Below are 8,912 nucleotides of genomic sequence, written 5' to 3' on the forward strand. Positions count from 1 at the left end.
TTTAATCATCACTGAGAGAATAATTCCAAGAATATTCGCATCATCAGTGTTGGGCAAGTAGCTTAGGAATGTAATCAGTTACTCGATACAATTTATCATTGAAGTAAAGACATTACTGAGGAAATTTGCTGGATTAATATGAATTATCAAATTAAATTATTTGCATTAGTCAAATTACTGTTGTTTATAAGCCCAGCTCCTTTGACAGATGACACTCACATGTTGTAATAGCTTGAACCACTCATTGCTGAGAAGTCATCTCAGTGTTCTGTTATAGTGCCAATAAAAAAAAAAATTCACCTGCCTGTCTTACCACGGGGAATCACATTGGATGTATGAAGGATTTTTCACACATTGCAGAGCAATAGAAAAATCAAATCAATCAAAATTGATTTCAAGTAACTATAAAATGTAATTGAATTGACTGCACACGCGTTTAGGCAGCAGTTACAGCCTATAGTGTAGGTCTGGGTCAGCTATGAACATCTGGATCTGCCAGTTTTTCCTCATTCCTGTTTTCAAAACCACAAAAACATAACATTCATTAATTAGAAGTAATTTTTCGTTACCCTTTTCTCTCTATGCTCTGTAGAGTCTGCCTTGTTCTGAAAGATTTATAACTGCAACCCCCCCCCCCCCTCCTGTTTACTTTACACTAAGCAATGTTAAATTTACACTTGGGCACTTGGGGACATTAAATGTATCACTTCAGTGCCTCAATTAACAGCTACCAAACACGGTGGCTCTTTACCGACCCACTGTTGATACCTGAGCGCGCGGCCCAGCTGACGCTTGCCAACGAGATAAACAACATCATCAGCCATACTGTTTCTTTGATGCCAGCCTTTGTAGCATTATTCCCCACCACTGGTGGCAACTATCTTACAGTTAAACAGGCTTGGATCCAAGCCCCCTTCGGAGGGTGTGCTCTTCTTATCCAACATGAGCCTGGGATTTGGTTTCACTAACAAAGCCATTTTCAGCGTTTGCATGAATATTCAAGCACCAAATATTAATTTAAAAAATAAATAAATAGTACAATTTTTCTTTTTTTCAATTTTCTTCTACAGACAATGTTATTCCATTGTGATTGGGATGCAGAGGTAGGATTTTTTTTTAATTTTTCAGATATTCCTTTTAAATTATTTTTTTCAAGGCATTGTTAAGGGGGAATAAATATTTTCCCTAATTCCCTCATTCTAAATGACTCACTCACTGGAGTTATAAATATATATATATATATATATATATATATATATATATATAGTACAAAAGTTTCCATTACCAAACTAAAGGTGTAATTTGTTCCAAATATGTGTGGGAAAAGAAGTACAGTAGATGTAGAATGTCTACAGAATGCAGCGGGTGTGAAATTGTCATTGCTTATTATAATAAACCAGCAATTACTTTGTCTAAAGTATGACACCTTTATTAAAAAAAACGTTCTTATCTAATGAGGAGAAAGCTATCCACGTCAGACAGGTGCATCTGCATCACTACATCTCAAACTGAATAAATATTAATATTTTACGCACGTATTTTTCACCTGAACTTCACAGATGTTTGAGAAAAAATTGCCTCGTATCCATGTGTGGATCACATTCGTGAATACCCAAAGTTATGAAGAGATCATTGCTCACATTTGTCACTCTTATTTTTCACTTGTAGATCATGTGATGCACATTTGTGATGATTTTCTCTCCATATATTTTTACTTATAATTTTGAAGTGTGTGTGTGTGTGTGTGTGTGTGTGTGTGTGTGTGTGTGTGTGTGTGTGTGTGTGTGTGTGTGTGTGTGTGTGTGTGTGTGTGTGTGTGTGTGTGTGTGTGTGTGTGTGTGTGTGTGTGTGTGTGTGTGTGTGTGTGTGTGTGTGTGTGTGTGTGTGTGTGTGTGGCTTCCCGTGTCACACTATCTGTCTTATTTTGTAGAATTTGTTTGTGAACGCACCGTGGTCCGGAGAGGAAACGCACCCTGAAGTCATGGCCTCGTATGTTTATCCACTCCATAAATGAGTAATGAACAACTGGCCTTTGTGTGCAGCACTTTATTTCCTTCAATCTCGCAATAATGCCATTAGTGTTGACTTTTCCGTGCGCATCGGAATCTTCAGGCTGTAATATGAGCAATATGAAAGTAACACCAGTGGAACTGTCAAACCTCGACTCGCTTCATCCCAAATAGTGAAACACTGAAACCAACTGTATACTGGTAATAACTAAAAATGTGTGACCTACCATTGCATTAGCATTTCAATATTTAGAAATGCTGGTCGCTGAGGTTAATAGATTTGTTTACTTCTCCAACAAAATACCATCTTTTTTTTGTGCGACAATGTGAGGTAACAAGGTTGAATAGGCGTGAAGGCTTGGTAGGCTTAACATCATTCCAGAAAATGTACTTCTGACTGGTTAAAAGACACACACACACACACACACACACACACACACACACACACACATCTCATTCCTCACCTCCTCTGCTAGCCATCTAGCTCTGCATTACCTTCAGCTGTTTTTAGACGGGGATTAACATAGCATTAACAGCTTACACCGTCTCCCTCTGTTGGTCTCTCACTCTTTGTTACTTCTCGGAGTTAAAATAGAGGATTTGATTTCTCCCGCAACATCAGAGCAAAGCCAAAATGGAGATGCCAGTTACATTAAGAGATATTCCACAGGGGGGCTGAGGGCGACACGCACGGCTTTGACTGAGAAACAGTGAGTCACTGCACGGCGCCCCCAGAGGACCAGCCTAGTGTGTGATGTTGATTTAGCTGTAGAAAGCTGGTTTATTCCCGAACGTCACTGAATCTAGTTATAACTGTGTTGAATTAATTTGCCAGGCCTCTGAAGAAAACCAAAGCGACAAGAAGTAAATGGGGGAAAAAATAGTTCTGTTTAGATTTGGGTAGAGGTGTAATCTGGACCATAAGTACAGTTACACAGTTGTGTAACAGTTGTTCTGCAGGCTCTGTCATGCAGTGGATTCAATTTAAAAATTAAATAATGGATACTACAGTGAAGTGTAAAGTCTCAGCTTTAATTTGTGGCTGCTTGCATCAGTAAGGAAAGAACCGTGAGGGAGATACAATAATTTTGGTTGCCCATGGTGGTGGAAAAGTTATTGGACGGATACACCTGAAGTCAAACAAAAAGATCTTTAATATTTTTTGGTTTGTAGTCACTGACTGCCTGAAGTCATGGACCCAGACATCACTTGCCATTTTATATCTTCACTGTCAGCTATTGTTGTTGTTGTGTGGTTTCTCTGAGGAGATGCAGCTCAGTCCAATTGAGATCATGCGACGGACTCGGCCAGTCGAGGACGTTCCACAATTCTCACCTTGCATATTTTATTTGTCATGCTCAATGGATGATATGTCCTCCAATGAGTTTTGAAGAATTCTAATGAATCTGAGCATACATAACGCACTTGCGTTCATCCTGTTGCTTTCCATCAGCAGTGAAAATACCCGTTAACACCTGCGTGCCAGTTCCCTTTGGCTGCCACACATGCCTGAACCATAACAGAGCCGCCGCCATATTTGACAGATGGTGGCGGGTCATGAGCTGTTCCCTCTTTCCATTATTTTTGACAGAGGTGGATGTTTGTTGACATTTGTTCTCTTGACTCTGCCTGTTTCTTTTTGTGTGTTGCTGTGAACTGAGACCTGGCCTTTCTGTCTTTGAGGTCTACCAGTGGTTTGCATCTTGCGGTGACGAGTTTATCATCATGAGGTCTTCTCTTGAACACTGAAGAGGAATCATGTCTTCCAAGACTCCTCAGTCTATCAGCACGCTTGACATTTTCTAGTTTTCCTGTGCACACCTGCTTTTATGAGCATACTACAGCTGGCTAACTACCTTTTGATAATTTACCCTATCACCCTATTGTTGAACCTTATTAGTATCTTATCTAAATGCAGCTCTCGGTCTACTCTGAGCCACTTGAGACGACACGCGACTGCCCAATAAACATTTAGTAGTGTTCAGTTACTTTGAACTCTTTCAATTTGGGCACCTTGTGTTAAAAGGACTATAATTTCCAACATGATACTTTTCTATTTCAATGTTAACATACTTGAATATAAGCTGAGACTTAGTGCACTAAAAGCCCAGAGCATTAGGAACACAAAAAAAAAGAAAAACAAATATACTGTTTTGAATTCTATCAAACATATTGGATCATAGTGTCATTCCTGTGTGTCAATATGCCACATGCCATTTACAAATCACAGAAATCCAGAGTGTTGCCCCTATCCTGCCTACAGCAAAGCACAGCAAACTGGATTTTATACCCTACATGTTAATGAATACTGCATGTTAATGCCCAATATGCACTTTCTGATTACATGTGCACTGAAATATGCCATTGTTTGCCTGCTATAGTTAATAATGCTTACTTAAATTCTAATGCACCTTATGCTACTACGTGAAAAAATGTGATAGTTGGATTGTCCACTGCTTTAGTGTTTATATGTGTGGCAGGCTTTTGCAATTCCTCTTCTGTTCTTACTGAATGTATACCTGGTAAAAAGTATTTATTTTATTGTTTATTGTATACATTTTCAGGGCAGGCACGTGTGCAGCTGCAGGATTGTTAAAAGAGCAGCAACAGAATGCAGAAGCTTAGGTCAGAGACTGCAGGGAGAGGCATGCATTGCTGTCAAATGCTGAATACTGGCTGTGCTTCACTTTTCTACACAGCAAAATATTGGATTATTTTTGTTCCCTTGCATTTACATGATTTCGGTACAACTCATGCCTGTGGCACTGTCGTCCCCCCCCCCCCATCCGTCCTGTCCTCTAAGGTTGCTTGCGTGTGAGTATCCTTTTACGGCCTGTTTGCGTCAGTGAACTCCAGCATGAGCTGGGTTTAATTGCTCTTGATGCACAGCGGGTAGACATCCCCCGAGCCTGGCCTGAATGCATGGCCGCCCAGCGAAGACATCTGCCCCATCAACCACCTCAATGCCACCGAGCACACGTACCACCCCCCCTCCCCTCCCCTCGTAGTCACACAGAGAGCTCCTGTGGACGAGCATTACATGTCTAAGGGTTCCCCGCAGAATCTCTCCTCGCCACTGCTGTCACACTCGAGCTTAACACTTGGATTACTCAACCTGGGAGTTTTTTTTATAGTGATTAAGTGCATTTACAATGTGTAATTAACAGTATTCAATTGTTAAGTGTATGTCAAACGCTTTCTTGCTAATACTAAAACCCTGCAGTTATAGTGTTTTAACTTACTTATTTTCTTCTTGTTCATGTGTGTGGGCAGTTGCGGATGAAGGGTAAGCAGCTCCTACTGAAATGAATATGCTGACATTTTTTTAAACTTAATCCCCTTTTAATACATCCCTGATTTGTGCCTGAACAAATCAAAATGTGTGTAATTCAAGAATATGTGATGAGCAGTGCAATTTAACAGCGGTCAGTATGGTGTAAGGTTGTGTTCTGTGGCAATGGTGGCCCTCTGCCGGAAACCTCCAGTGGCTTCCACGGCAAAGGTCAGAGGTCACAAGCTCTCATAGTCCTCGACAAGCGGCAGCTGATTGCCCTTGTTTCCCCCAAGGAAAGCCTAACGCCACAAACACAGCAGCCACCACCCCCCTCCCATGGGAAAACAAATTGGCCACCCAATGACTCCTGTCAATTTGAGCACTCCTTAAAAGCCTGAATCACTGGCTGAACCTTTAAGGACACAAGTTCCTGCCCCCATGTGCTGGAGGGCGAGTCCAGTACTGCACAGGGGAATGAAATGAGTTGCATTCATCATTCAGGATTGAGTAGTATTTTTGTCAGATACGTAGAGTGTGTGTGTGTGTGTGTCTCAGTGTAAGAGTCTGAAAACATGGCATGAAATGAAACATCTGTCTTTCTTCTCGTATCGCTCCAGGGCCTAAGGAGACATTTATAGCAGGCAGCAAAGCAACGGTTTCGTCTGTCATGTAAGTTACAAGAACCACAACGATAAAGTCATTACTTCAGGGCACCCCCCCAACCCCCCCTCTCCCATCTTGTCAAAAGCTACACAATGTCCCTGTAAGCACAGTGGTACTTTATGGCATATACAGGAAATAAAATGCAATCATCACACCAGCAGTGCGCCCAACAGGATAGTTTCCAGATTCATTATGACAAGATGAAGCTGCGTGTCTTTTCTCTTTCCTCCCACGTCTTTGTGCTCAAATGGTAAGTCAATTTCTTGGCTTTGTCAGTCTCAGGAGACCTTTTTTTGAATGTGTCACATCAGCGTTAATTGCCATAGATGTATGAAACAGCAGCTCCCCCTCTCACTGCTTCGCTGTTCAACAGCCCCCTCCCCAGCGGCAATGACACTGAGTGCACCCCTGTGCTCCTCTCTGCACGGCTTAGCCATGGATGTATTCTAAACAGGTTTTGACAAGGCGACTTATGTTATAGACCATGATGATTGCTTCCTTCCCTTTCTCCGACAAGAAAGACATTTTGTCTGTAAACAACTTGGAAAGAAAAGAAAGTCTCCTTGCATTATCTGATGCTGTGGAGCTCAGCATATTACAGGCAAGGTGAAAGATGGACAGTTTCCTTGGCGATAACGCAAAGGTCAATAAAAGTTTTCAGTCTTAGCAAAATGGACGAAATAGAAGCGATGTGTGTAGTCACAAGACGTGGGTCGGAGCCATGGGAGAGGGGTTTCTTGGTTGGCAGAGAATTATGTACCCAAAACCATCTTCGCAAGGCACAGGACTTTCTCCACCTTTTAATTAAACATGGACGAAGCAGTGTGGCGCCAGCGGCCCAATGCCCTTAGTCAAGCACTGTAAGGTCAATGGAGAATGCTGGACCACCGCTAAAGTGGAGTCCATCCAGACAGTAGACAAAGTGAGAATGAATGTGGAAGGCAGGAATGTACAAGGCTTTTAAGAGCTCAGATTACTACGGGTCACTTGTGGAAACGTCTGCATCCAGCACACACCGAGGACGCTGTGAAGGAAAACCCAGATGCAAAGGGTAAGAGGGGCGTCCCAAAACAAAAGCTTTTGTCTTGTCTCTGATATAGCCGATGTAGCAGGGTCAAGAGTAAATGTGGGTAGTGGTCCTTACATCAATTGCTCATGTAAAAAATGCCCAACGTCCACCACGGGCTCTGTGCTGATAGGGCCAAGCACAAGCGAGATTGCGTGTCAATGAAAAAAAAAATGCTGAACATATCTGCCATAAAACATACAGCGATGGTATCTGGCACGGTGAACAGGAATAGGCCGATTTTGTGCCCACTGCCGCGTGTGACTGTGGATGTATGTTCGCGAGGGGTGTGCGGTGATTTATTGTCTTTGCAGGGCTCAGCAACAAGTCAGTGGCCGGGGACAAAAAGGGCATTCCCCCTCAAGAACGGGCTGGAATTCAATCTGTGCTAATGTGTATGTGTTTGTGTGCGTATGCAAATCCGTCTGATTTAGCCGTCTCCGCAAGGACACGTGGAATCAAGCTGCTCTGTCTTAGCCCTCAGTGACAATTGCACCGCAGCGCTGTGCGTACGCAAGGAACGGCATGCGGTGGCCATTTCCTCTAAATGTGTCAACAGGATGCTGCTCTCACACTGTGCCTCCCCGAAGATTGATAATGAACGATTGGCTCATTAACAGAGACTATTAGCCATGTCCACATGTGCAGTCCCAAGAGTGGGCAGAACACTCGCTGAATGGACACACTACAATATGAAGACTAATTGCCTTTGAAAAAAGGAATCTGTATTTTCTCCTCTAACCCTCCTAGGGCCCACAGACGTGGCCTTAAATAGACAATAATTGCTGCAATTTTCACTGTCATTTACTTGTTTCCAGAGTGACATGAGCATTGCAGGCCTCGTTCCCTCTCAACGTGTCAGGCATCCACTTCCCCGTGTCTAAGTCTTGATGTGAGACCAAGTTGCACCAACTTTCAAATGCACAAGACATCAAGACACAAGAAAATCTCATTTGACATTTCTTTAGGACGCACAAGATAGTCATTTATGGTAACTTAAGGACTCTCAAAGTACCATTCTGAACTTCCGTTTTTTTAGTGCAGCAAACACAAAAGTCTGTAAAAGGAAGACGGTAAAATGTCAAATCTCCAAATCAGTTTCAGTCAACACATCCTTCTAATTGCATATCAACATGTATATAACTTTTACATCAATAATGCATCTTGTCTTTCTTTTTTTTTACCCGGAAAATCCTACCATCACCTTGAACTCATTGGCTTTTCCGAGGAAACCAAGCCTTTGTTGTGTTTGCACCAAGCTTGCGTGCATTTGACCTCTTACTCAGCTGACCCACAGGAGTAAGATACTGAACTGCTGACAGACGACTAGCGCCTGGAGATTAGAAGGAAAAACAGAAGAGGGGGGGGGGGAATAAAAAATCTGTCCGCTACAGGCTTTGTTTGTGGGTAGCTGGTATTGCCATAACATATGGCCAACCAAGCTGTAGATTCACTGACCAACCAAATAAATTTTCCCTCACATGACATTGGCAGGTTTATCGTGTGAGGAATTATCCCCTTTTTAGAACTAAAAACCAGGCTGCTGTGTGTTGTTTGCTGTAATTTATCAGTACAAAACCAGTCTGAGCAGTCTGAACAGGCACTCATCACTGTCTATGCCGGGGCAGGATCGAGCTTCTTCATTACTAACACACATGCGCATAATTTCAAATTCACGAAAGGTGTACAACGACTGGTTCAGTGTGGCAGTAATAACAAATAAGGTTCTACAAAGCATCAAATCAGTTTGCGTGGTTGTGTTAGTCTTATAGAAAACTCAAATTAAGCTTTCATGTCGTGTTTCCCACAGAATTAGATGGTATCTGTGAAAGATAGCTGCCGTGGGATGCGGGTTGGTGAGGGGTGGGGGTGTTAGTCTGAGGTCTGCCTGCCTGCCTGC

The sequence above is a fragment of the Scophthalmus maximus genome, chromosome 12, assembly GCF_022379125.1.
Source record: "Scophthalmus maximus strain ysfricsl-2021 chromosome 12, ASM2237912v1, whole genome shotgun sequence".
Classification (NCBI taxonomy): Eukaryota; Metazoa; Chordata; class Actinopteri; order Pleuronectiformes; family Scophthalmidae; genus Scophthalmus; species Scophthalmus maximus.